The sequence below is a fragment of the Halichoerus grypus genome, chromosome 12 (genome assembly GCF_964656455.1).
Source record: "Halichoerus grypus chromosome 12, mHalGry1.hap1.1, whole genome shotgun sequence".
Lineage (NCBI taxonomy): Eukaryota > Metazoa > Chordata > Mammalia > Carnivora > Phocidae > Halichoerus > Halichoerus grypus.
The window spans coordinates 89,911,463-89,936,673 of NC_135723.1; the positions used below are offsets into that span (position 1 = coordinate 89,911,463).

General features: G+C 40.6%; 1 pseudogene; it reads right to left on the reverse strand.

Annotated features, from left to right (window-relative positions):
* Positions 1 to 621: 621 nt before the first annotated feature.
* Positions 622 to 3,451, reverse strand: LOC118540891 (protein Shroom3 pseudogene; annotated as a pseudogene).
* Positions 3,452 to 25,211: the final 21,760 nt, after the last annotated feature.

The window sequence follows — 25,211 nt, forward strand, 5'->3', positions numbered from 1 at the left end:
CACCAATCCACCAAGAAGGGTGAGAAGGAAAACACTGGCTTCTTCCAGGATAGAATTGTTTCCTTTTATCCAGAAAAACCTCAATAACCATATAGTTTATATATATATAATATAATTTTAAAAATTTATTTATTTTAGAGAGAGTGAGAGCAAAAATGTGGGGAGGGACAGATGGAGCAGAGGGAGAGAGAGAATCCCAAGCAGACTCCCCGATGAGCACGGAGCTTCATCCCACCACCCTGAGATCATGACCTGAGCTGAAATCAAGAGTCCCACACTCAACCTACGGAGTCACCCAGGCTTGAGCTGCCCCCAATAACCTGTATAGTTTAAATGGTGGTTTAGATCGAAACATTTTTAGATTAAATCATGTTGAAATAAAGGGCAATCTTTTGGTTGGGTATTTCAGAAGAGGTTAAAGTGGAGAGGAAGTTCATGTTGGTAAAGTACCACTGAAGTACATCCCCCACCAGCAGTCATTTCACGTGCCAGCTTTGGGGGCAGAGCCAGGGCCTCTGCCTTAGGAATGAAATCCAAGGCAAGAACCTCCAGCACACAGCTGACTTGCTCCTAGCCGGGTTTGATCTTGTTGCCCAGCTTTTGCTGCTCAGTGAGGAGTGCTCACTTCATTTTCACAAAACGCCGGTAATCCTGGAATTGGTCCTCGGAAGGGTAGTTGGCCAGGATGTCCAATCTCACACATTCCCTTTCACCCAGGGGGGCCACCGCGCTTTCCAGAAATGCAGCCCCTTCCTCTGCGAGCCCAGGGGCTCCCCTGGCCTGGCCTCCCCTAGGACGCCCACCTCGGACATCTCCTGCGGCTCCCAGCAGGAGCCCTTCTTCTGCTGGGTGGAGGGGAGGGGGGAGGGGAAGAGGGTAGAAGGCGAGCTCAGCGCGGACTCTCCAGGCGGTGGGGGGCGGGGTCGCCCTCGCCCGGGGTCACGTGGTGCGGCTCACGCAGGACGTGCTGGGAGGCAGAAGCCGGCGGGAGCCTCTGCGGTAAGAGGCGGCGCGTCGAGAGAAGGTGGTCTCGAGGTCGCCGGCCTGCGCGCCCTTAATGCTGTTCTGGTCAGCGCGGCTGAGCGGCGTCTGCGCGGGTGACTTGGGCGCAAGGGCCTGTGGTCCGGCCACACGGCCTCCTTGACCTCGCTGAAGAGCTGAAGGTGCTCCCGCTGCGGAGCCGGTGAGTGTCTGGCCTCGGGGTAGGGGTGGGGCGGCGGTGGGGGACCATAAACTTCTTCCGGCTTTGGCTCCCCGTTTTTGAAGTGTTGCTCCCCATTGCCTAGGGCTTCAGTGGATTCAGAGAACCGGATGTTGGTTTTTGTCTCCTGGAAGTGGTCGTTTTCCAAAGCATTGAAAGTTGGGACCGGCCTGTTGGGCCTGCAGTTGTGGCCGTGAGTGGAGCTGCCCGCGCTTGAACGTCTCTGGCTCCCTTGCTCCCCCTGCTCCATCTTGGAAACCTCCAGCCCCAAGCAGTGGGGCTTCCTGCCCTGAAAGCCTTGCACAGCCTGCCCCTGCCCAGACTGGATGTGCACTGGTGCGGTGGGCAGGGTGGCTCCTCATACCTGGGTTCTGAGCAGTAGGAAGAGACCAAGGCGCTGGCCCTCCCCTCGAACCTTGGAGAGGAAACTGGCCTGGCCACATGGCTCCTGTGGTTAGGAACAGCTTTCCTTCCAGCGATCTCCGCGTGGGTGTTGACTGCCCAGGTGGAGCCCCTCCTGGGCTCCCCCTCCCAGCTCTGGGCTGCCTTGCCTTCTTAGACTTCTAAGAATGTTCTGGAATGTTCTGGATGACTGGGTCCTGCCCAAGTTGCTTCACAGGTTCTGGGCGAGGCCTTCTTTTCTCTAGCCTCTGCCAGTCTTTGTGGAAATCACCCGCCCAAGGCTCTGGGTGCCTGGAAGATCTCTCGTCTTCATCCACTCGCCTGAGGGGATTGGAGGCTGTGGTAATTAGAATATGAGTTGTTGCTGTCGTTGCTCTTTCTCTCACTGGAATATGAGCGGTTGCCTTGGAGAGGGGTGGGATGTCTCTTTAGAGAGGTATTCTCTTCGTTTTCATGTACTGAAGAGAAATGGACTTTGTAAGGGACACATTTGGCTGAAGTTTCAGGCATCTCTTCTGGGGACATTGACTCATGTTCTAGGGGCTCATCGAAGTCAAACCCAGGTCTGCTAGATCCATTTTGGTTTCCATTCTCATCAAGAGTAGCCCGTCTTGTCGCAAGCTCCCTGAGGAGCTGTATATCCAGTTTCCTTGGCCAGTGCAAGGTGGAGTGTGCTCTTAGTACCCATGGAAGGCTGGGGCACCTGGGCAAAGTGTGGCTTCAGGGATGGTACCAGGTAGATGTCAGTCAGCATCAGAGTTGGTCAGGTTGGGCCTTCTGGGTGTAATTCTGCTTGGGCTTCACTGGGGGCACTATTCTCTAGACTCTTCTCTAGCACAGTATGCGACTGTTCCTCAATGAAGGGAGTTTTTAGAGAGCCTGCAGAGTTTGCCTGAGGCTGGCAGAACCATTTCTGATCGAGGCTAGATGAAGAGCTAGGTGGCTCTCAGTGCTGAAAGGCTGCAAGCTGACATTGTGAGCTGGGGATGCGCCCTATTTAGGAGGCATGTTGTCAGTCGCAGTCTCCAGGGAACTGGGGCACTGCTGGCTCCACGACAGGGGTGGCTCTTCCTTGCCCAGAGGAACATTATGTCATTTATCCTAAGCCTGACCATCTGCTGATGCTCGGGCCTCCCTACCTTGGAGAAGCAGGGCTGAAGAGTTCACCTCATAGTCTGCTGAGACTCCCCCTGGGGGTTCATAGACTGTCTTGACATAGCAAGTGTCTGGCCGTCGCATCGCTTCTAGGAGGCAGCCTTGAACAGAAGTGATATCCATGGAGCCTGAACACTCCTGGCCAGAGATGCCAGGGGGTGGATGCTCAAAGATGCTAGAACTGGGAGAAGGAGCTATAAGGGAAGTCTCTCTCGTTACAGAGGTACCTGAGCTGATTAGTGCTGCTGGTGGACTTGCCAGGGGAAAGAAGATGGCAGGGTGGGTATCCTCCACTCTTCCAAGCTTCCTTTGCTCTCCTGGGACCTGCACTGTCAGGGCCCTACCTCACGTTAGCATGGTCATAGTTGTAGAGGAGCTGAAATGGTAGCTTTGGGGCCAAGGAGTGCCAACTGTGCCCTGAGACGTTTAACATCATGCTGGCATCAGCATGATATTTGCATATTGAAATACACATTATTCTCCCCAGATTTGATTAGGATGTCAAGAGTGAGGTCGGCCTGCAGGTTCAGCGCACCTTTGCTTCAGCCAAAGCTTTGCTCTTCCTGATCATGCTGCTTTCCTGAGCTGGGGTTCAGAAATGAGGTTGTTTGGGCTAAAGGAGTCAGAGGTGACAGTGTCTGAAGGTTCAGATCTGTACATGAAGCTCATTGCCTCTGGCGTGGCCGCGGCCATCCTCAGGGCTGCATGGGGCTCCAGGCCAACCCTGAGTTCAAACCTCACTGCTGCTCAGGGGCTTAGCCACACTCAACCATGGGCCGTTTGGCCATGACGTGCCTACAGCAGCTATGATGGGCAGGTCCTGGGGGCAGGGCTTGAGGGGGCTGAATCCAGGTATATTCAAATATTAATTATTTGAAATCATTTTTGCAGGTAGATTAATTTTTACTAATGAATTTCAAGGATTGTAAAGAGAGCATTACAAAATATTTGTTATAAAAAGAGGTGTTGGGACGCCTGGGTGGCTCAGTCGGTTAAGCGTCTGCCTTCAGTTCAGGTCATGATCCCAGGGTCCTGGGATCGAGTCCCGCATTGGGCTCCTTGCTCGGCGGGGAGCCTGCTTCTCCCTCTGCCTGCTGCTCCCCCTGCTTGTGCTTGTTCTCTCTTTCTCTGACAAATAAATAAATAAAATCTTTAAAAAAAAAAAGGTGTTGAATCATATAGGTTCAAAAACCACTTCTCTAAATGTCTACATCTCACCTATAGAAGGGTTTGATGTCCTCTAGAATTTAGAATTATAGTGATGGTTTCTGATGTGGTAATAAGGAATTTAGAGTACAAGCCATTTAAGGAAAATGTCAGATGTCTGGAAATAAAGAGGATGTGAGAGGATCTTCATTGAGCATATGCTGTGCACCAAGTATTATGCTTATTTATTGTCCTTTTTTATGTTATTTTTTAAAAATGTTTACAATAAACTGTTTAGGTAGATATTATTTCTCCATTTAAAACTGAGGAAACTCAGAGCATTTAAGTAACTTGTCTGGAAGGAAAAGCTATTTTATTGTGAATACGGGATTGAGACCCAACTCTTTGGGTTCAAAGCCTAAACTCTTAACCACTGTGCAAGAGAGGATTAACTGGGGCATAATAGCTGTCTCCAGTTCCTGAAAGGGCTGATGTTCAAAAAGAATAGGTTTCACCTGGGCCATTCCAGAGCTATAAAGCTTGGAATAGTGAAGAGAAATTAAAGAGTGGTAGATTTTGGCTCAGTTTAAAGAACTTATATCACAACTAGTTATCCCTCAAGAGAATAGCCTGCCCCAGGAGGTACTGACTGGAAAGGATATCAGCAAACAATAAAATTCAGTGTTGATTATCTTGGGTCAGAATTACTGAAGAAAGATTTTCATTTGTGTCAGAGGTTAACACAGTTTTGTTTTAAAACATTTATTTTATTTGACAGAGAGAGAGAGCGCGGGGGGCAGGTAGGGGCAGAGGGTGAGGGAGAGAGAGAGAATCTCAAGCAGACTCCCTGCTGAGCACAGAGCCCCATATGGGGCTCACTCCCACGACCCATGAGATCATGACCTGAGCGGAAATCAGTAGCCAGATGCTTAACCAACTGAGCCATTCAGGCACCCCCAGATGTTAACTCAGTTTAAACTCAGATTCAGTGACTCTTCTGAATTATTTTGTTCAACCTTCTACATGGAAGTCCCTTCTATAACACCCTGACATGTAATCATAAAGCTAGTAGGAGCCTACTATCTTCTATCTATTCTTGTCTGCAGTTAATTCATAAAAATTTCCAATATTTTATTTATCCTTGAATCCCACCTTAAATTCTTTTTGGAGCAATGTGGCAGGGAAACATGTTTCCCCAAGAAGTTCATGCCATCATAAGACAGCACAAAGGATCAGGAGGGTTTTTCTTACATTGACATTTTTATTTCTATTTGTTGGATCTTTAAGTATTTGAAGATGGTGGTCATATTTTCCGGTTGTCTTTGATAATGAGCCATTGCTCATTTGGCCTCACTTACTATTAGTTGGCCAACCCTCTCGAAGATATTTTAGTTTTTAAAAAACTCCTTTTATGGCATGGGCACCAAAACAAAATGTAAATGTATATACCATCTACACACAAAGTTTAAGGAGCTTTTTAGCTCTGGTCAGCATCTTGGCTCCTCTTTCAAAAAATCTAGTGAATTAAGGGGTTAAAACTCTGAAGTATAAAAAAAATTCGGTTATATCAAATCAAGTATACATTACATACTGAGGTATAATAAAAAATCTTCTAATGATCACTCTCATGATGGATTATAATCCAACACAGCTACAAAAGTCTTGGGCAGATGAAGATGATCTTTTTCCCCAAGTGGATCAGAACATGAATTTTAAAAGGTTCGAGGCTTTTCAACTTCAGGACAGTCACCTGGAGTCATGCCTTGTAGCTATAGTGGTAAAAGCAAATAGAAGAAAGAAATTTTTGACAAAAGAGTCAGTGGTGGATTGCCACTGAGTTGCCCTGGGCGCTGGTCTGGAGATTTGACCTCAGTGTTTTCAGACTTTATATTTCACTGCCTTGAACCTTGTTGACATTTGCTTGTTTACTGTGCTTCTTGCCTGCTTCTACATAATAAAGTAAAAAGGAACATAATTGCCTTTTCAGTTAAATATAGATATAAACTATATAAGGGATGTTTGTGGGAGGGTAAGCAGTACAGGTCACTCATTTGGAAAAAAGAATTTTCTAATTGTACCCCAAATATTTAGGTTAAAAAATCAGTGTCTTGAGTGTCTAACTTGTTACTGGCACTCTGAAAATCAGTGGAACATGTCATAATGTTCAGAGATAATGGCTACTCTCTGACAGCAATAGAAAGCGATTATGTTTGTATAGCAGTAAATTTTTTAGACTTTAAAAGAATGATTTCAATATGAATATATATAGCCTGAGAGGAGAAGATAATTTGAAATCCCATATAAACCTGTGATCATTTATTCTCATCATTCAATTACCAGAAGAATTAAATAGTTTTCCAAGGCTCTGCACCTCTTTAGTTCAATACACATTGACCTAAAAGTGACAACTTTTGATAACCTACCTGATTCTCTTTCCACAATTCCATATAATTATGAGATGTTGGAGCACAGGATTCACATATGTTAGTCTATGCTTTATATACCTAGCAAGATACTATAAACTCAAAGACTGTGTTATGGGTGTGTTGAATGGAATAGATAACATATGTTTTCCCCCTGACCTAAACTTTTGTTCCCGGTGGGCCTCCCTTAACATGAGTCTATTCCTTGTCTTTTTACTCCCTGAGTATGGTTACTCCTATAGAAAAAGTGTTAAAATGTCAACTGAGAGAAAAACAAGGGCTTTGAAAGGGTTCATGTCATTGTTATCAGAGCATGGAATTATTAGTAATTTAGCTAATTGAGCACAGTGAATGTTGCAAAATATGTACACCTCTTTTGAAGGGTGAAGGATATTTTTTCTGATAGGCTGATGAGGTCAAGGTTTAGACAGTACACAAAGTGGGAACATTTCAGAATTACCAACAGATATAAACCATACTGTCTCAGAAGATCAGATATTTTATTATGCTAGGCATATATGAGTGACCTGAAGGGGATATAAGGTCCTTGGCAATACAAAAAAAATGAGTGTCCCAATGGCTTCCCTGGGAAACTGAGTAGTGGGTTTGAAGCCTTGAAATTGGAGGGCGGCATTTACTTAATCCACAGTGTTACCCAAGAGAAGACCTTGGATTTTCAGAGCCAAATCTATCAAACAAGGAAATCAACACAAAACAGGTAGACTAAACAGCCTAGCACCACTTTGCTTGTATCCATAAATATCAGGGCAAACTTTATCTGAGCTTCAACCTCCAGCCTACTTGCAAATGATGTCATTATGCAGACCTAGCTTTGGCATGAAGACATAATTAGTATTCAGTCTGACAGAAAACCATTTCATTTAATTCCACTGGCTGAGATCCAACCGGCAGTATATATATGACAGCATACGAAACAGGCACTTTGGGTAAAAGCAGGCTTGGCATTAGTACGCTGAACAGTGACCTGGAATGGGAATAGGGACAGAGCAAGGTTGGAAGGAGCAAAGGAACAGAGGGAGTTGTCATTCCAGTTCAGAAACCCACTGAGCTCATGTTTTAGATGCGAAGAATGAGGTTTATTTAATAAAGATTCTTATGCCCTGTTAGTCATACTGTCTTGACAAATTTATGAACATAGTCATGATTAACTTTTAACCTGAAAAAATTACAGAAATCCTCTTAGGAATTTACCTGGAATGAGAATCTAATCCCACATATTAAATGTCTTTTGCAATATGAAGACTATATGCTGTTTCTTTAACATACTAGTTCTTTCTCTGTGAACCCCAGCATTTTGACTGATCTGGGAACTGTCTGTGAAAAGTATTTAATTGACACAGAGATTACAGTTAACCAATGATGACATTTAATGCTCCAGATGCATCCCCATGCTTCTCTTTCCTGTTCTGTGTTCTGGGAGAGTGACCTGTATAGACTCTATTGTTAGTCTTCTTTGTCCTATGGCTTCTACTTGGATTTTGTCAGTAGGAGATTTGGAGATTGAGAGGAAATTTGGAGATTTGGAGATTGAGAGGAAATTCATGCAGGTTCCCTGTGGGTAGACTCTGCCCTCTACTGAAGGCTACATTTCCTCTTAGGTGGCCCCCCTTATAGAGTACTCTCTCTGAATTCTATAATTACTCCTGTCCCTGGTCATTTTTCGGGCCTAGGAGTATCACCCTGATCTCAATAAGTCTGGGGTACTGCATTATTGCATTTTTTCCCCTAAACCTTGCCCATGTCTTTGAAAATGGCCTTCATTAAACTCACCTCCAGTTGTCAGTTTTGGTTTTTCATCTGCTTCCTGATGACTGTTACTGACAGTTACAGGTTCTGACATGACTGGACAAAAGTCAGAATTATCCAGAGAAAGAAAAAGAGAAGTCTAGGAGACTATTGCTTCACAGGAATGGAAAGTAGTAGAATTAATTGGTGGGATTTTGAATGGAAAGGAGTCTCCGATGTCTGAGATCACTTGGTGGTTCATTGTCCTGAAATTCATGGGCAAGGATGTTTCTATAAATTTATCACTAATAGAGGATGTGCTTTGATGTTTGCTACAGAAGTAAGGACAGATTAAGGTTGATTTATAGTCTACTTTTTATGTATATCTATAGTTATGGGATTGATGGTCATGAATGAAGATAACAGTTTTTACTTGGTCAGTGTGAGAATCCAGCTTTCCACGATGACCTTACTTACATCCTTTTCAAGCCCCATATCCCAGCATTATCATCCATGCCACACCTTTATGCAGGGTGAATAGTGATTAGTAAATGGGAGTGGCCTTCTGGCTCACTTTTCTGATCTTTTACCCACCCTCATTACTCTTTATTTCCTTGTTTATAAATAAATCTCATCTATTGATTAAATGACTCTTAATTCAGGATATAAGGAGCCTTTTCTTTTTTCCTACTTTAGTTAGTTCTTTCATTCTTTCTCTCATATGTATTTTTGATACGAAGTAAAAGAGAGGAAGTGAACAGCGGAGAGAAGAGCAGACATGTGAATAGAAGGGGGGCAGTTTATTGTGAGAAGGTTGGACAAAGTGAAGCAGGTGCTAAAGGGTGCAATAAAACATTTTACTCCTATATTATTCTTGCTGAGAATGCTTGTCTGTCACACTGGGTTCAGCTTAGGTAAATAGTAGAATAAGTCTTGTTATGCTAACAACAAACAACCAAAATATATTGCAAATCAAGAGAAAACTTTAGCATTTTCACTTATTAACAGTGGCCACAAGACTGCAGAGAAGGTGCATATTTATATGACCAAAACCTGGCAGAGTTCACAATATATTACTTCTTTGAATCAGCAAGTATTTTTTGAGTGCTTACTGTGTGTCAGGCACTGTCATATATGCTGGGTGCCTTGCTGTGAATGAGGTGAATGTACATCCCTTTTCTTGTGGATCTTACCTTCTAGTTGGGGTAGACAGTCAATAAAACATGAGTTAAATATGTAACATGCTAACTAGTGATTGGTGGAGGAGGTCATCGAGAAAATGTGACCACCAGTCAACCTGAGAGCGGGACCTGGGCAGTCAGAGGCTCTTCATCCTTTCCCATGTCCTTGGATGTGCATTCAGCCCACTGTGGGAACCAGTTTCAAGGACACATAGAGCCTTGAGAGAACAAAGTGTTGTTGAGACCATCTGGACTGAGTACCTGACTGGACCTTGTTAAGGCTTCTCTGTAAACTTTTGAGATTCCGGCGAGTGGGTGCTGAGATCTGCCTGTGGCACCCAAGACAAGCCTTGTATATAAGTTACCTTTCTTATTCAACCTGCCACCTACCAATTCAGGGTGGTTTGCTTCTTTCTTCAGTCTCTCTGTGCCCTCCGTGATGGGGGCCAGTTTTCAAACCAACAGTTAAGTGCTCGAGAGAAAAATGAAGCAGTAAGGAATATAGGAAGTGCTAGAGAGAAGTGTTGCGTTTTGAAAGGGGCAGTCAATGAAGGTCTCATTGAGAAGTTGGCATGTGAACAAAGACCAGTAGTAGATGAAGATGCCCATCCATACATGGATATCTGGGGAAGGCACAGAATCCGGAATAGCTAGTGCAGAAGCCTTGAGGCAGAGCATGTTTGGAATACTGAAAAAAGAGAACAAGAATATTAATATGGTTAAAGTAGAGGAAGTCAGAGAGGTAGAGATTAGAGAGAGACAGCTTGTGTAGGTCAGGGGATGGCAAATAAAGAACCAGGCAGTAAATATTTTAGGCTTTGCAGGATAAGATCTCTTCACATATGCTCCTCCTCCTCTTTTTCCTCTATCCCCCTCCTCCTTCTTCTTCTTCCTTTCCCTCTTCTTCCACTTACGCTCTTGCTTCTTCTTCTGCTTACCCCTAAAGAATGTAAAAACCATTCTGTGCTGGGGTCTACTGTTTGGATTTGACCTGCAGACGGGAGTTTGATGACCCCTGATATAGATGACTTTAAGGGAGGGTGGAAATCACTTATATTTTACGAGGGTCAATTTCTCTGCTTTCTAGGGACTGGACCGCGGAGGACAAAGACAGAAGCAGGGAGATAGCACGTCTTGCCAGCTATCCAGCCATGGACTATGGTGATGGCACAGACTCTGGGATTGCCGTGGATGTGGTGAGTTCAAGTCCACATATCTTTGGAAAGAACTGCTGACAGGATTTAATGGTGGGTTAGCTGTGGGTATGAGGGATGCAGAGAAGACATGGATGGCTCTAATTTTTTTTTTTTTTCCTGAGTAGTTAGAAGAGGGAGTTACTGTTTACTGAAATGTCAAGAGGGAGGAATCTTGAAAAGTGACCATTGAATTTACCAAGAAGAGATTATTGCTAACTTTGGAACTTTCTGGTTGTTTTAAGGGGAGGGCAAACTCCTAATTCAATCAGGCTTTTGAGAGACAAGAGAGATAAAGAATGGAGATAGTGAATTAGGCACAACACTTGATAGATTTCTTCTTTTAAAAATATCATATAGAAATGAGATGTTAAATGAAAGGTGATTAGTGGTTAAGAAAGGTTTTTTTTTTTAATTATTTTTTTAAGGTAGTTTAAGGTAGTATTTTTTTAGGTAGAAATTGAAATAGGTTTGTGTCCTACTGGAGTGTTGCTCTAGTGAAGGGGAATTGATGATACAGGAGGGGAAGAGAAGAATTGCTGGAATGATGTCTTTGAGTAGGTGAGAGAGGATGGGAGCAGGTGGACTGGGAGGCCTTAGCTGGGTAACAGGGAGGAAAGCAAGGCACAGACATAGGTGGGTGAATAGATGTGTTATAGGAAATTGTAGAAATCCTCCTTGGTTTCTTCTTCTGTTCTCTTGCTGAAAGAAAAGCAAGGTCACCAGCTGAACATAATAAATATTGGGGAAGGTGGAGTTAGGGGTTTTAGAAGAGGTTAACTTACAAAACAGTTGTGTGTGAGGAAATGTAGAAGGGTTGCCATGAATGGTCCATGTGAGATGAGTGGATACCTGTTGGAAGTGAGACTAGCCAGCATGCCTGTATTTTTCTCTAGCCACATTTCACCTGCAGAATAGCAAAAGCACTGGATTTAACCAAGTGAGTTGAGGTCAGAGAGGGACAAAAGATTTCAGGTAGATGAAAGGGGTCATTTTAATTTGGATAATGATATTTCAACTGGTTAGAGAGGGAAGTAAAACACTGAAGAAAATAAAGGGCAGTGAAAAAGAGGCAGGATGAATGGATTATAGGTACTGATGGAGTTGAAAAACTGTGGGAGTTGTGGCACTAGATGGAAGGAGCTAGAAAGATAGGTATTGGATGGAGAATGGGATACTTGAAAATTGAGGCCTGAGGAGGTTGTAATTTTTGGTAATGAAAAAGTCTGGGATATGAGCATGAATTGTGGCTCTGGTAGAGTGGGAAATAAACTCCTTTTAGAGAATTAAGGAATTAAGAGTCTGGGTTTTAGAATAATCATCTATGTGAAAATTTAAACCACTAAGATTGTCCCAGGTATGTTGTTGCAGAAAGTGACAGTCAGCCGGAAGCTAAAATCTTCAAGGAATAAGCATGAGTGACAGTTTGGTGATGATAAATGGTTATAACAAGGAGAAATGGTGGTGGTATAGTTTGACTACAGGAGATTTAAAGTTTGTTTTGTTTTGCTTTTGTTTTTAGAGAGGAAAGAAAGACTATGTTCTATAAGCAGCAAGGAGTATACACAGTCCCAGTGATAGGGAGGGAGTGAAAGACAAAACAGATATTGGTAGGGCTGTCAGGAAAGTCAGGTTTCAGTAGAGAAGGATGTTGGAAGAGAAATGGAGGAAAAGAGAATATAGGGAATTTTGCTGATGGCTGGCTATGAATTTCAGAGGGAAGCATGGCTGGGTTTCAGAGTTGGGTAGAAATGAGGGCTGAGGCATAAAGAATATCTAGGGAATTAGAGATGGAAGTTGAGGGATACCTGGGAGTTGTGGGATTCATTTGGTGACTGAAGCAAACAGGTACAAAAAGCACAGTGAACTTGGTGGTGTTAGTCTCAAGGCAGTCAGGACTGGGTTGCTGAGAAGGAAGAGGTAGGCATCTTGTCAGAAGTATGAAGACACTGGGCTTCTGCCAGAGGGGTGTGTGGCGGGGGTGGAGAGTGGGGGGGGGTGGGCTAGTGCAGATTAGTATGTGTGGGTATATTAAATGACAGTCTAATGAATAAAAGTTATTGTTATGGTGCTATATTAAAAATAATTCATTGCCATCATCCTCATCCTCAACTACGAAATATCAAGTAGTTACTCTCTGCCATGGATTATAATTGGAATTTACATAAGCTTTTTATTATTAGCGTCTCACAAATGTCCTAGAAGTAGATACTGTGAAATCAATTTGTAAGTTTTTAAACTTGAGACAACTGAGACCCAAAGAGTTGAAGTAACTTGTCTGAGGTCTCACAGTGAGTGGTGAAGTAGAGTTCAGGCCTGGGCCATGTAGCTACTAAACCACTCTTTTCCTGGTAATACTGTTTTTCCATTAGTGCACATACCTGTTTTCTCTCTTTTTTAATGATCTCACTTGGATTTTTCTCTTCTGCGGCACAGAAGTCTGTACATGGGGAGAAGTGTAGGCTTATCTGTTGATGGATGATTTTCTGAGATTATATTCTTTAGAGAAAACTAAGTATTAACTGAAAACCAATCTGTTTTATTAGTGATGTCAAATGTAATGATTTCCCTTTGGCTTGGTATAGTCTGACAGAAAAAAAATTCCAATTTTAGACTAATTGATTTTTGCCATAATGCAAACAAATAGAGATTTCCATGATCTTTGCTTAAAATAGAATGTGATTATCCTTGCTTTTATATGCCCTGCCCACTATAATCTTCAAGCCTCCCCCTTCATTTAAATGCCCTCTTCAGTAATTCACCTCTGGACTTTAATTGATTATTAATGCTGGGCTCATTTAGTATGTTAGTTTGAATTTGATTATCCAAGGGACCAGTAGTCTAGAAATTGTAGAGTACTCCAGCATCTGACACCAATAAAAACTGTTTCTCAGTACAGCTTAGTAGATAACTAACCTCCATTGTCTTGGGCCAGAGTGAATATCTGCTTTAGAAACTGGCTTTAGCATTCCTTTCCCTCTTTTTATGCTTAGAATGGAAGAGTAGCTGCTCAAACCAAGATGTAGAAGGCTTTTCTTTTAGTATGTGAAAGGATTCACAAGTTTTACACAATATTTTAAAACCTGTATTCTATTTGGATAGAATTCCTTTGTTAATCTCTGTTTCTCCTTGCTGATCTTTCCAAATCCTTTTCTCTCATATTTATGCTAATTCTTCCCCCGTAAGCACCTTACATAAATTAAGTAAATTTTTAAATTAACAGAAGTAAAAAAGTCTTGTACAGATTATCTTTTCTGCTCATCTTATTAAAAAATCTGCATGGTGGTAATAGTATTCTGCAACTAACAAAATCATCTCCAACAAGCCAAACATGAACTGAGCAAACATTGATCAAAAGCAAAACATTCAAATGGCTCTTTTCTGAAGGAGGAATAACTACCTCCTCTAAGGCTATAGCAGAAGAATCTTCTTTGTTTGGGGGTGTGATACTGTGATTTATAATAAGAAATATATATTTGGTCTTTGACCATATTCCTGGCCAGTGCTCCTCAAAGGCTTGGAATTTCCTCTGATAAGAATGATAGGGTGTCTTTTGTTATGTTAATGAGGTGACTTTCAGAAAGCTCAGTGGTAACCGAGGGGTGGGGACTGGTTTCCAGGGAACCAACCACATGATCAGAGGATCAGAACTTGGAATTTACCCCTACACCAACCTCTAGAGGTGTGTAGGAATGACAGAGGAGCTGGAAGTTGAATCAGTCGCCAAGGGCCAGTGGTTTAATCAGTCATGCCTCTAAATGAAGTCCCCATAAAAACTCAAAAGGATAGAGTTTGGAGAGCTTCCCACATTGGTGACAATGTGGAGAAGCAGGGAGAGGGGCACTCCCAGAAAGCATGGAACCTCCAAGACCTTTCTCCATACCTTGCCTTGTGCATCTTTTCTATCTGGAAATTCCTGAGTTATATCCTTTGTAATAAACCAGTGATCTAGTAAGTAAAACCTTTTTCTGAGTTCTGTAAGTTGCTCTAGCAGATTGCTTGAACCCTGGGAACCTTTAATTTATAGCCAGTAGGTCAGAAATACAGGTCAACCTGGATTTGTGACTGCCATCTGAAGTCCAAGGAAGGAGGGAACCTCCCATCTATAGCCAATTGGTCAGAGCACAGGTGTATTCCTTCCTTCCTTCCTTCATTCGTTTATTCATTCATATATTTATCCTATCAACAATAATTGGGTAGCCACTGTGTATGTGTGAGACACTATGCTAGGTCTAGAAAATATAAAGAAGAATAATTCATGGACCCTATTTTTCTTATTTATTTGTTTACTCATTGATTTAATAAGTATTTTTCAAATCAAGCTATTTGTCAGGCATAGCTTTAGGAATTTAGAATACATGAGTGAATAAAACAGGAATCCCTGCCCCTGCAAAGCTTTTATTTAGAAGAGGGAGGCAGAAAATAAATAACACAATAAATACTATATCGGAAGGTAATAAGTACTATGGAAAAAATGAGTGGATCAGTGCAAAGAGGCTCAGGAGGGCCAGTGTTGGACAGGGGTTGCCAGACACAATTTTAGGAATGGTAAAAGGGTATGAAAGGCAATAGTCCTGAGAAAGTTGAAAATAGACACAACTCAGAAAATGGGTTGACATGTGCAACTCTAGGTAAGTTATATTAATTAGATACAGGAATTCAGTATGTCTGGTTTATTTAATCTTTGCCTCTAATAATATCTTCTCTCTTTTTTTGTGTGCTGCTATTTTAACAAAAATATGTGTGTTGTAGTCAAGAGTCTGGGAATTCTTTCCCTGGCTTCCTATGGAAGAGATACACTTCCTACCTGCTCTGGGTCTTTATCCATCCTTTTGTGGCAGAAACCCAATTTGAGGAGTGCCTGCCATATAGAAACCATTCACTCAATGTTAATGAATAAAAGTAAAAACAATCTCAGTTCAAAAGAGGTGATTAGTCACTTTAAGTCTTATCAATTGGTGGCTGATACAGTAATATATTTGTAGTAGGAACTTTTCCATAGTCATGGCTCTTCTTAATTTCTAATCATGGCTACCTATTTGCAAATAATGCCTTTGGATAGAGGAGTAAGGTGAATAAAGGTGAATGGTTCAGAACTAAACATTTTCCTCTTAGAAAACCAACTCAAAATAGAATTCCCTGCTGATGGCTGGGTCAGAGAGGCCACACCATATACAATGTTCTAGAAATATATTTGTTGCTGTGGGCCTGTTAATCACATCATCCAACTTCGTCCAATGAACTAAGGTACATGTTTTCTTACATTTCAATTTACACTTCACATCTCTCTTTTCTGTCTTTTAAAAACGATTTTTCTAAAAGTATGAATAATTCTAATAATAGACCAATGGAATACAGAAAAAATATCCCAACTACTTGCCCAGGAGGAGGGTTGGTCCAGGTTAACATGCTGCATGACAAAGAGATAACGAATGCCTGCAGTACTAAGAAGTAGAGCTTACACTAAATCTGACCGAACTTTAAAAAGCGTGTGAGAGCGATGGCTTTGTCAGGACCTCAAGAATACCAAGTTATCTGTAAATAGATACTACTAAGCGTAGATTTTCATAAGTATATAATCCAAATGGTTTTTGTCCACTAATACCTGGAAATGATGAAAACACACATCTACCATAAACATTAAAAAAAGGTTTTAAAGCTAAGAAAGTTCTTGGTATAATGTGCAAAGCTGCCACCTCAGACAAACAGTTGTTCTCCACCTCAGTTATTTCACTGTGTATATAATCTCAGACAAACATTTACTCTTCCGGATCATGAAGATGAAGAACATAGATTGGAATCGTTAAGATCTGTTTTCTCTCACTGTTATGAACACCTTGTCCCTTCTCTTATTTTTTCTTTCAAGTCTACAGTGCATTTTGTGCTTGAATTATTCTCTCTAGCAGCCTTCTGTAACTAGTAACTTAGCTTTGGTGTTCTTTCACCAGGCTTTTCAGGGAAGACCTAAAAAGAGTCTTACAAAGGTTAAGACCAGGAGCGCCTGGGTGGCTCAGTTGGTTAAATGACTGCCTTCAGCTCAGGTCATGATCCCTGGGTTCTGGGATCAAGCCCCATGGTGGGCCTGCTTCTCCCTTCTCCCTCTGCCACTCCCTGACTCTTGCTCTCTCTCTCTCTCTCTCATTTTCTCAAATAAATAAATAAATAAATAAAATCTTTTTTTTAAAAAAAGTGGGTTAAGACCATGACACTGAGATGGCAAGATATTTATGTATCAGGCCAAAGGCCATATGCCCAGTTCTTGCTTCCCTTGTCATTCCCAGACCCTGGAGTTTGCCCTGACATGGGGGTTGAGGTTAGATCCTGGAGGTCCAACAGTACCAAGTCTAGGGTCGGAGAAGAGCAAGTCTTTTTTTTTTTTTTAAAGATTTCATTTATTTGGACAGAGAGAGACAGCAAGAGAGGGAACACAAGCAGGGGGAGTGGGAGAGGGAGAAGCAGGCTTACTGAGCAGGGAGCCCGATGCGGGGCTCGATCCCAGGACCCCGGAATCATGACCTGAGCGGAAGGCAGACACTTAACGACTGAGCCACCCAGGCGCCTGAGAAGAGCAGGTCTTCAACTCAGAGTAAACGTAGATCCATAAATCCCTGCTCCACCTTTGTTTCCGGTGATTCCTGATTCCTCTAGCGGATTCACCATTCATTTTATGTGCACAGTACTTCATTTATTAATCTAAAGTGTTTTGAATGCCAGTTCTGTACCCAATTCTATTTTTGTGCTAGGACTACAGGGGTGAGCAAGATACCCATAACCTTGAAGAATGTTCAACATAGAAGAACAGACACTTCATCCTGCCCTACAAGGAAGGGGCTTACAGGCAAATGTTTTGGGGAGCTACGTCCTCTGGCCAGAGGTGTGAAAGAGCAGAGGGAAAGTACATGAGGAGCCGTGTTTGCCTTGGAGGTTAAGTTCCCTCCACAGGTGTTCCATAGTATAGAACCCTTCTAATACAATCCTTTTATTTATATTTTTTTCCCCATAGGGCTGTTCCTAAGGTCTGGGTTCCTATATATGTTTAAATTTCAGCCCAGCCTTGTATAGTTTCACTGTTCATTTTTTTTTTAAAGATTTTATTTATTTATTTAATTGACAGAGACAGCAAGAGAGGGAACACAAGCAGGGGGAGTGGGACAGGGAGAAGCAGGCTTCCCGCCAAGCAGGGAGCCTGATATGGGGCTCGATCTCAGGACCCTGGGGTCATGACCTGAGCCGAAGGCAGTTTAACCAACTGAGTCACCCAGGCGCCCCTTCAATCTATTTTCAAACCTCCCCCAATTATGACCTTTAAGCAAAGGGGCATCAGATTTTGAAGGCCCTTCTTTACTGCCATATCCACCAAGAAGCCTTTCCTGTTGTGTGTATTAATTATTCCCCTTGGAAACTCACATAGCACTTTGTTCCCCTTTTATGGCAGATTTTCTTATTCTGAATTGTAAAATAGTTGTTTGTGTGCTGCTCTTGATTTGATGATTTTGAGAGTATAACACAATATTCTTCTTTAACATTAATTAAAAATCCCATGAACAGAACAGCCCTCTGAAGCTATTTGCCTCTGCTCATCCACACCACATATGCTCTTCCACTTCTGGAAGAAAGGCTAAAACCAGCCAGCCTTCAGGACCAATCTTTGTAAACCACAGGACAGAGTTATCTGTGCACTCAACATAGTTGTCAGGTGTCAAACTGGGACTCCTTCTGAAGCTTAGTTGGCTTGTAGGTGGGATTTTTGAATTTGATCTCCCAACTCTTGCAGAGTCACAAAATAGAATAATGAAAGGGACCTAAGAAAGTCAGAGAACAACACACTTACTAGAGCTAGGGGAAATGTCTTCACTGGGATTCCTGAGGGGCAAGTGTACTGTAACATCAGTGTGGTTCATTCACAGGCCAAGGTGTGGCTGAGGATTAGGCTTTTCCTATACAGCTTTGGTAGCGCCTCAGACATTGGTGATACCAGTGGGTGGCTATGGAAGCTTTTGCTCCTCCTCTATAATATCCATAACACTTCTCCTTCTTGCTTCCATACTTCTTACATATGGACAATGGACATTTTCTCCATCTTATGTGCTATTCAAAGTGAAAGACAAGTCCTCTAGCGGAAGCCTCTCCCTATCTCCCTAAGATTCCTTACCCCAATATTAGCCCCAGTAGAAATGCTAACCCCACCATTGGCCTCAGAAATTCAGCCAAAAAGCTGTGTATGCATTTGTCAGTATTACCTTTGGCCTGAGTCTGGACATTGGTAGGGTGTCCACGAGCAGTATGTTCTGAGAATCAACCCTAGATTAGTTCTGTGGCCTTAACAAAACCTTTAGATTCATCTTTATCTTAGGAGTATAACCTCTGACTAATCGCTTAATTTCTGAAATGGGATCTGTAATGTTACTATCTCCTTTGTGATAAAGAATGCATGTAAAGTGCTTAGCACAGTGACTAGCACATACTAAATACTGAATGTGTGTAGGCTGTGGTAATGATGACCATTATGATGCCATGAACCTATTTGTTGTCAGGCAGATACTACCAGTAACCTTCATTTACACGAAATCTGTCTTCTGCCCCTCTCAACAGTATACTGGAATATGTCCCATATTTCTCAAACTAAAATATGCCTATTATGCCTAGGGAGTGCCAGGGCATTTCTGAACTAACTAAAGATAAGTTACTTATTCTACAAGGGACAAGAGCTCTTACCAGCGGCTTTAGATTGGCCCTAAAACCGTCCAGGTTGGACTGTCAAGTCTACATGAGAAATGGGAACATTACCATGTTCCAGCCAGTCCTGAGGAAACTGGAAAGTTAATTCCATTTGAGTAATATATACATATTTCACCCCACTTTTCGAGACCTTTAAAAATTTAATTATTGCATTTGTGGGTTTGATATCCATAGAGGGTGTTTATAGTATGAAATTATTCTCTTAGCAGCTGAAGGCTTTGGTATCACCCTTATCGAGCAAGGATGCATAGCTTCGTTTATGTTAACACATAGAAAGTGATTAAGTCAAGGACAAAGGTGGGGGAAAGAGAAGGGGTGGCATTACATTTCAACAAACCTTTGGAAATCTTTGGAACTTAAGGCTATACAAATAGAATCGACCAAAAATGGAAAAGTTGTGGCGATTTTTGAGGGCTATTCCAGCAGTGATATATTATGTTCTTTTGCATTTTTGTTTATTCAGCTTGACGGAGGATATAATAAGGTGTTTTGGATTAAGGACTTTAGTATCTTACATTTATATTCTACCTTTCACCCCAAAGGGCTTAATCAACTATGTTTATACAGCTTTATAAATCTTTTTTTTTTTTAAAGATTTTATTTATTTATTTGAGAGAGAGAATGAGAGAGAGAGAGAGAGAGCATGAGAAGCGGGAGTGTCACAGGGAGAAGCAGACTCCCCGCGGAGCAGGGAGCCCGATGCGGGACTCGTTCCCGGGACTCCAAGATCATGACCTGAGCCGAAGGCAGTGGCTTAACCAACTGAGCCACCCAGGCGCCCCAGCTTTATAAATCTTATACAGAATTGGCCTTTTCTTCACCAGAAATGGTAGAAAGCCATCTGTGATAGACATCTGCCCCACTGAAGGAGGTGAGGAAATTCAGGCCAAGCTCACCAAGGTAGATTCAGCTGGTACAGACATATACTAAAATCCTAACTACTGGGCAAATGCTGGCTTGGCTTATGAGTTTGCGGAAAGAAGTCCACTGAGAACATTAATTAATGTACTGTTTAATTAATTTACTCATCTACTATTTAGACAGTTGGTGTTGAGTTGTCTTGTTCTTGCTAGTGTGTAAGAGGGGTTTCATGAAGTTTTGGCATTTCCTGTCTTGAACCATTAACTCATTTCTATCACCTTGATTAAAAAGTAACAATACAGGGACGCCTGGGTGGCTCAGTGGTTAAGCATCTGCCTTCGGCTCAGGTCATGGTCTCAGAGTCCTGGGATTGAGCCCTACATCGGGCTCCCTGCTCAGCGGGAAGCCTGCTTCTCCCTCTCCCACTCCCCCTGCTTGTGTTCCCTTTCTCGCTATGTCTCTCTCTGTCAAATAAATAAATAAAATCTTAAAAAAAAAAAAAAGTAACAGTACATCATCAGTTATTTGCTTAAGCTTTTTAAAGATATTTTGTTAGGAAGCCATTTTTATTAATGGTTAGAATGGAGAAAAATGGTACACATATATGTTTGGGTCATTATACAAATAACAAATATGTAATAGCATTTTAATTTATATTTATGTTGTCTATATTGAAAACGATTGATTTTTTAATTTTTAAATATTTTAAAATTCCAATATAATTAACATAAACTGTTATATTAGGTTCAGGTGTACAATACTCAACAATTCTGTACATCACTTGGTGCTCATCACACTAAGCGTACTCTTAATCCCCTTCACCTGTTTCACCCATCCTCCCATGCATCTCCCCTCTGGTAACCATCTCTTAGTTCTCTGTATTTAAGAGGCTGTTTTTTTTGTTTGTTTCTCTCTTTTTTGTTGTTGTTCATTGGTTTAGTTTCTTAAATTCCACATGTGAGTGAAATCATATGGTATTTGTCTTTCTCTGACTGACTTATTTCACTTAGCATCATACCCTCTAGATCCATCCATATTGTTGCAGATGGCAAGATTTTGTTCTTTTTTATGGCTGAGTAATATTCCGTTGTATATATTTACCACCTCTTGTTTATCCATTCATCTTTTGGTAGACACTTGGGCTGTTTCCATAATTAGGCTATTGTAAATAATGCTGCAATAAATACAGGGGGGCATATATATGTTTGAATTTGTATTTTCATGTTCTTTGGGTAAATACCCAGTAGTGGAATTATTGGGTCATATGGTAATTCTGTCTTTAATTTTTTGAGGAACCTCCATACTGTTTTACACAGTGCCTACACCAGTTTGTTTTCCCACCAACAGTGCGTGAGAGTTCCTTTTTCTTCACATCCTTACCAACACTTGTGTTTTTGATTTTAGCCACTCTAACAGTTGTGAGGTGGTATCTCACTGTGGTTTTGATTTGCATTTCCCTTATGATGAATGATGTTGAGCATCTTTTCATGTGTCTGTTGGCCATCTGAATGTCTTCTTTGGAGAAATGTTGGTTCATGTCTTCTGCCCATTTTTAAATTGGATTATTTGCTTTTTTAGTGTTGAGTTATGTAAGTTCTTTATATATTTTATATACTAATCTTCTATCGGATATGTCATTTGCAAATATCTTCTCCCATTCATGAGGTTATCTTTTAGTTTTGTTGATAGTTTCCTTTGCTTTGCAGGAGGTTTTTATTTTCATGTAGTCCCAAATGGTTTATTTTTGCTTTTGTTTTTCTTGTCTCAGAAAAACGTTGTTATGGCCAGTGTCAGAGAAATTACTGCCTTTGCTCTCTTCTGGGATTTTTATGGTTTCAGGTCTCACATGTAGGTTTTTAATCCATTTTGAGTTTATTTTTGTGTATGATGTAAGAAGGTGGTCCAGCTTTATTCTTTTGCATGTTCCTGTCCAGTCTTCCCAACACCATTTGTTGAAGAGACTGTCATTTTCCCATTGCATATTCTTGCCTCCTTTATTGAAGATTAATCAAATCAAATATTTCTGGTTTCTCTATTATTTTCCATGGATCTGTGTGTCTGTTTTTGTACCAGTACCATACTGTTTGGATTACTAGTATAGTATATCTTGAAATCTTGGGTTGTGATACCTCTAGTTTTGTCCTTCTTTTTCAAGATTGCTTTGGCTAGTCAAGGTCTTTTGTGGTTCCATACAAATTTTAGGATTATTTCTTCCAGTTCTGTGAAAAATGCTGTTGGTATTTTGATAGGGATTGTATTAAATCTGCAGATTGCTTTCAGTAGTATAGACATTTTACCAATATTTGTTCTCCCAATACATGAATATCTTTCCGTTTGTTGGTGTTATCTTCAGTCTCTTTCTGCAGTGTTTTATAGTTTTCAAAGTATAGATCTTTCACCTCCTTGGTTAAGTTTCCTAAGTATTTTATTATTTTTGGTACAGTTGTAAACGGGACTGTTTTCTTAATTTCTCTTCTTGTTACTTCATTATTAGTGTGTAGAAAGGCACCTGCACCCCAGTGTTTATAGCAGCAATGTCCATAATAGCCAAACTGTGGAAACAGCCCAGATTGATAGACGAATGGATAAAGAAGATGTCATACACATACACACACACACAATGGAATATTACTCATCCATCAAAAAAAATGAAATCTTACCATTTGCAACGACATGGATGGAACTAGAGGGCATTATGCTAAATGAAATAAGTCAATCAGAGAAAAACAATTATCATATGATTTCACTCATATGTGGAATTTAAGAAACAAAACAGAGGATCATAGGGGAAGGGAGGGAAAAATAAAATAAGACAAAATCAGAGAGGGAGACAAACCATAAGAGACTCTTAACTATAGGGAACAAACTGAGGGTTGCTAGAGGGGAAGGGGGCAGAGGGATGGGGTAGCTGGGTGATCGGCATTAAGGAGGGCATGTGATGTAATGAGCACTGGATGTTATATGCAACTGATGAATAACTGAACTCTACCTCTGAAACTAATGATACACCATATGTTAATTAATTGAATTGAAATAAAATTTAAAAAATGCAATGGATTTCTGTATATTGATTTTTGAAGATGATTTTAAATGATAAGTACCATCTTGATTATAGCCATTAGTGTTAAGTAAATGGAAACTATTATTGGATTTCATATTGGGGTCATATTATAAGAGTCATGCACTTAAAATAGTTTCAGATGTTCGTTCTTGACAACCAAAAAAACAACCAAAATATAGCTGATTAGATATAATAATGGAAGTAAAATTTTAATCGATAAACAATAAATTTATTATTATGTTCTTGAGACTTTAGGTGGCATTTGATCTTTAATATTCAGTGTGAAGTCTGTCTGTCTCTCTTTCTCTCTCACACATACCCATCCCTAATTGGTGGAATCTTAAATCAGGATTCAAAAGACCTCTAGGTTAATCTTGATTTTTGTCAGAGATCAATTTGCTGGTCTGTCTCTCTCTAACCTCAGTTTCTTAGTTTATGTTACTTTCTGTGGAGTGCAGTAGTGGAAAAAGCCCATATATTATGATAGTGCTGTATTAAATGTATGAATCTTCTTAGGAATTTGTATGACTCTTTAAAATCTCACATATCAAGTTAAAAATAACCAAATTCTTCTAGGTCCTGCAAATTCTTTAGCAGTGTAAACTTTACAACTTTGTTAACCTTTTACTCTGCCATGTTATCACTTACTGCATTAAGTCAGGATAAATAGATTCATGACGTTTTAAAGGATGCCCACTTTCCAGTTGGGAACTTTAAGATTCTGATTTATTTGGTACATATCTATGATATGTTCAGTTGAATTGAAGAAGATACCAAATTCAATATATTATTTATAAGCATCATAAAATGCTTTATGAATATCTATACCTTCAAAGGATAGGACTAACACCTACTTTGAATATATAGGTTGAAACTATACTCTCTCTGTCAATACTTCAAGCTCTTATGTATTCAAATTTCTGTAAATAATTGGGTTGTATTTGGGATATACCATATTTGTTTAATTTATTATGATGACCTTCTCTTCATTTTTATTATTTTGTTTTTCAGCAACTAGCAACATGACTAAGCTTTGAAATTTGGAAGTTCATATTTTAAATCAAGGTATTAGAGTAGTATTTATAAAGAAGTGAAAAAGCTAAGTATCATAGTCTGGAGGAAAAATCCATGTGTACTGTTTCATTGTATTGTGACAGGTACAATTTCAGATGACAGGTATGTTTATCTTGTTGTTCCCAAAGGTACAACAATCTCATACCTTTTACATACTGCTTAGGAACAATCAACTCTACTTCCTTTGTAGCCTATTATATTTCTCAGAAAACTGCTTGCATAAGGAACTCCCCCACATTAAATTGCTATGTGTTAGGAAATGGATTATGCCTGTGCACTTGGAAACAATTGATCCTGTAGGCTGGATTTTATGGGAAAATAAAAACCAAAAAGAAAATACATTTTTGATAAAGCTGACTCGGCTAATACAATTTCTCAATCTGCATGCTGGTTTTTAACTGGCTGCCATATATTGCAGACAATTAGATTACAAATAAGGCATTTTACTCTAATATCTACTATAATTCTTATTGGGAATGCCTGTGCTTATGACAATAATTAGAGTTCACATAGTTAGTTCAACTTAATCTTTTAGCGAGTCCTTATTTAGAGAGTCCTATACTGCATACTGTGTAGAAAACAAAGATGGAAAACAGAGACTCTGCTTGTACTCTTACCTAACTTAATTTATTCTACATTGTAGTAAATACAGCTAGTTTAAGTAAATCATTATTTTTTTTCCTGGAGGTAAGGGACTGTGTCATCATCATTTACATTTCTCTCCTCACCCAAGTACCATGCCTTGTGTGCATTTGGTGCAATAAAGTTCTAGAACTTAAAACACTTAAGAGACTGATAGAACCAACAAATATATTTGTTCTTGATTTTTAGATTTATAAAAAGGAAAACATTGATAGGGCATCTAATCTGTCAAATTAATAGGACTTTAGAATCTATAGAGAAAATCCAAATATCTTTGGTGCTCAAGACCCTTGATAATTTGTCACTGCCTGCATCACTAGTCTCAATTCTGTGATTTCCTCCGACATACTCCACAGTTTAAGCCATGTTGAATTATGCTTGTGTGAT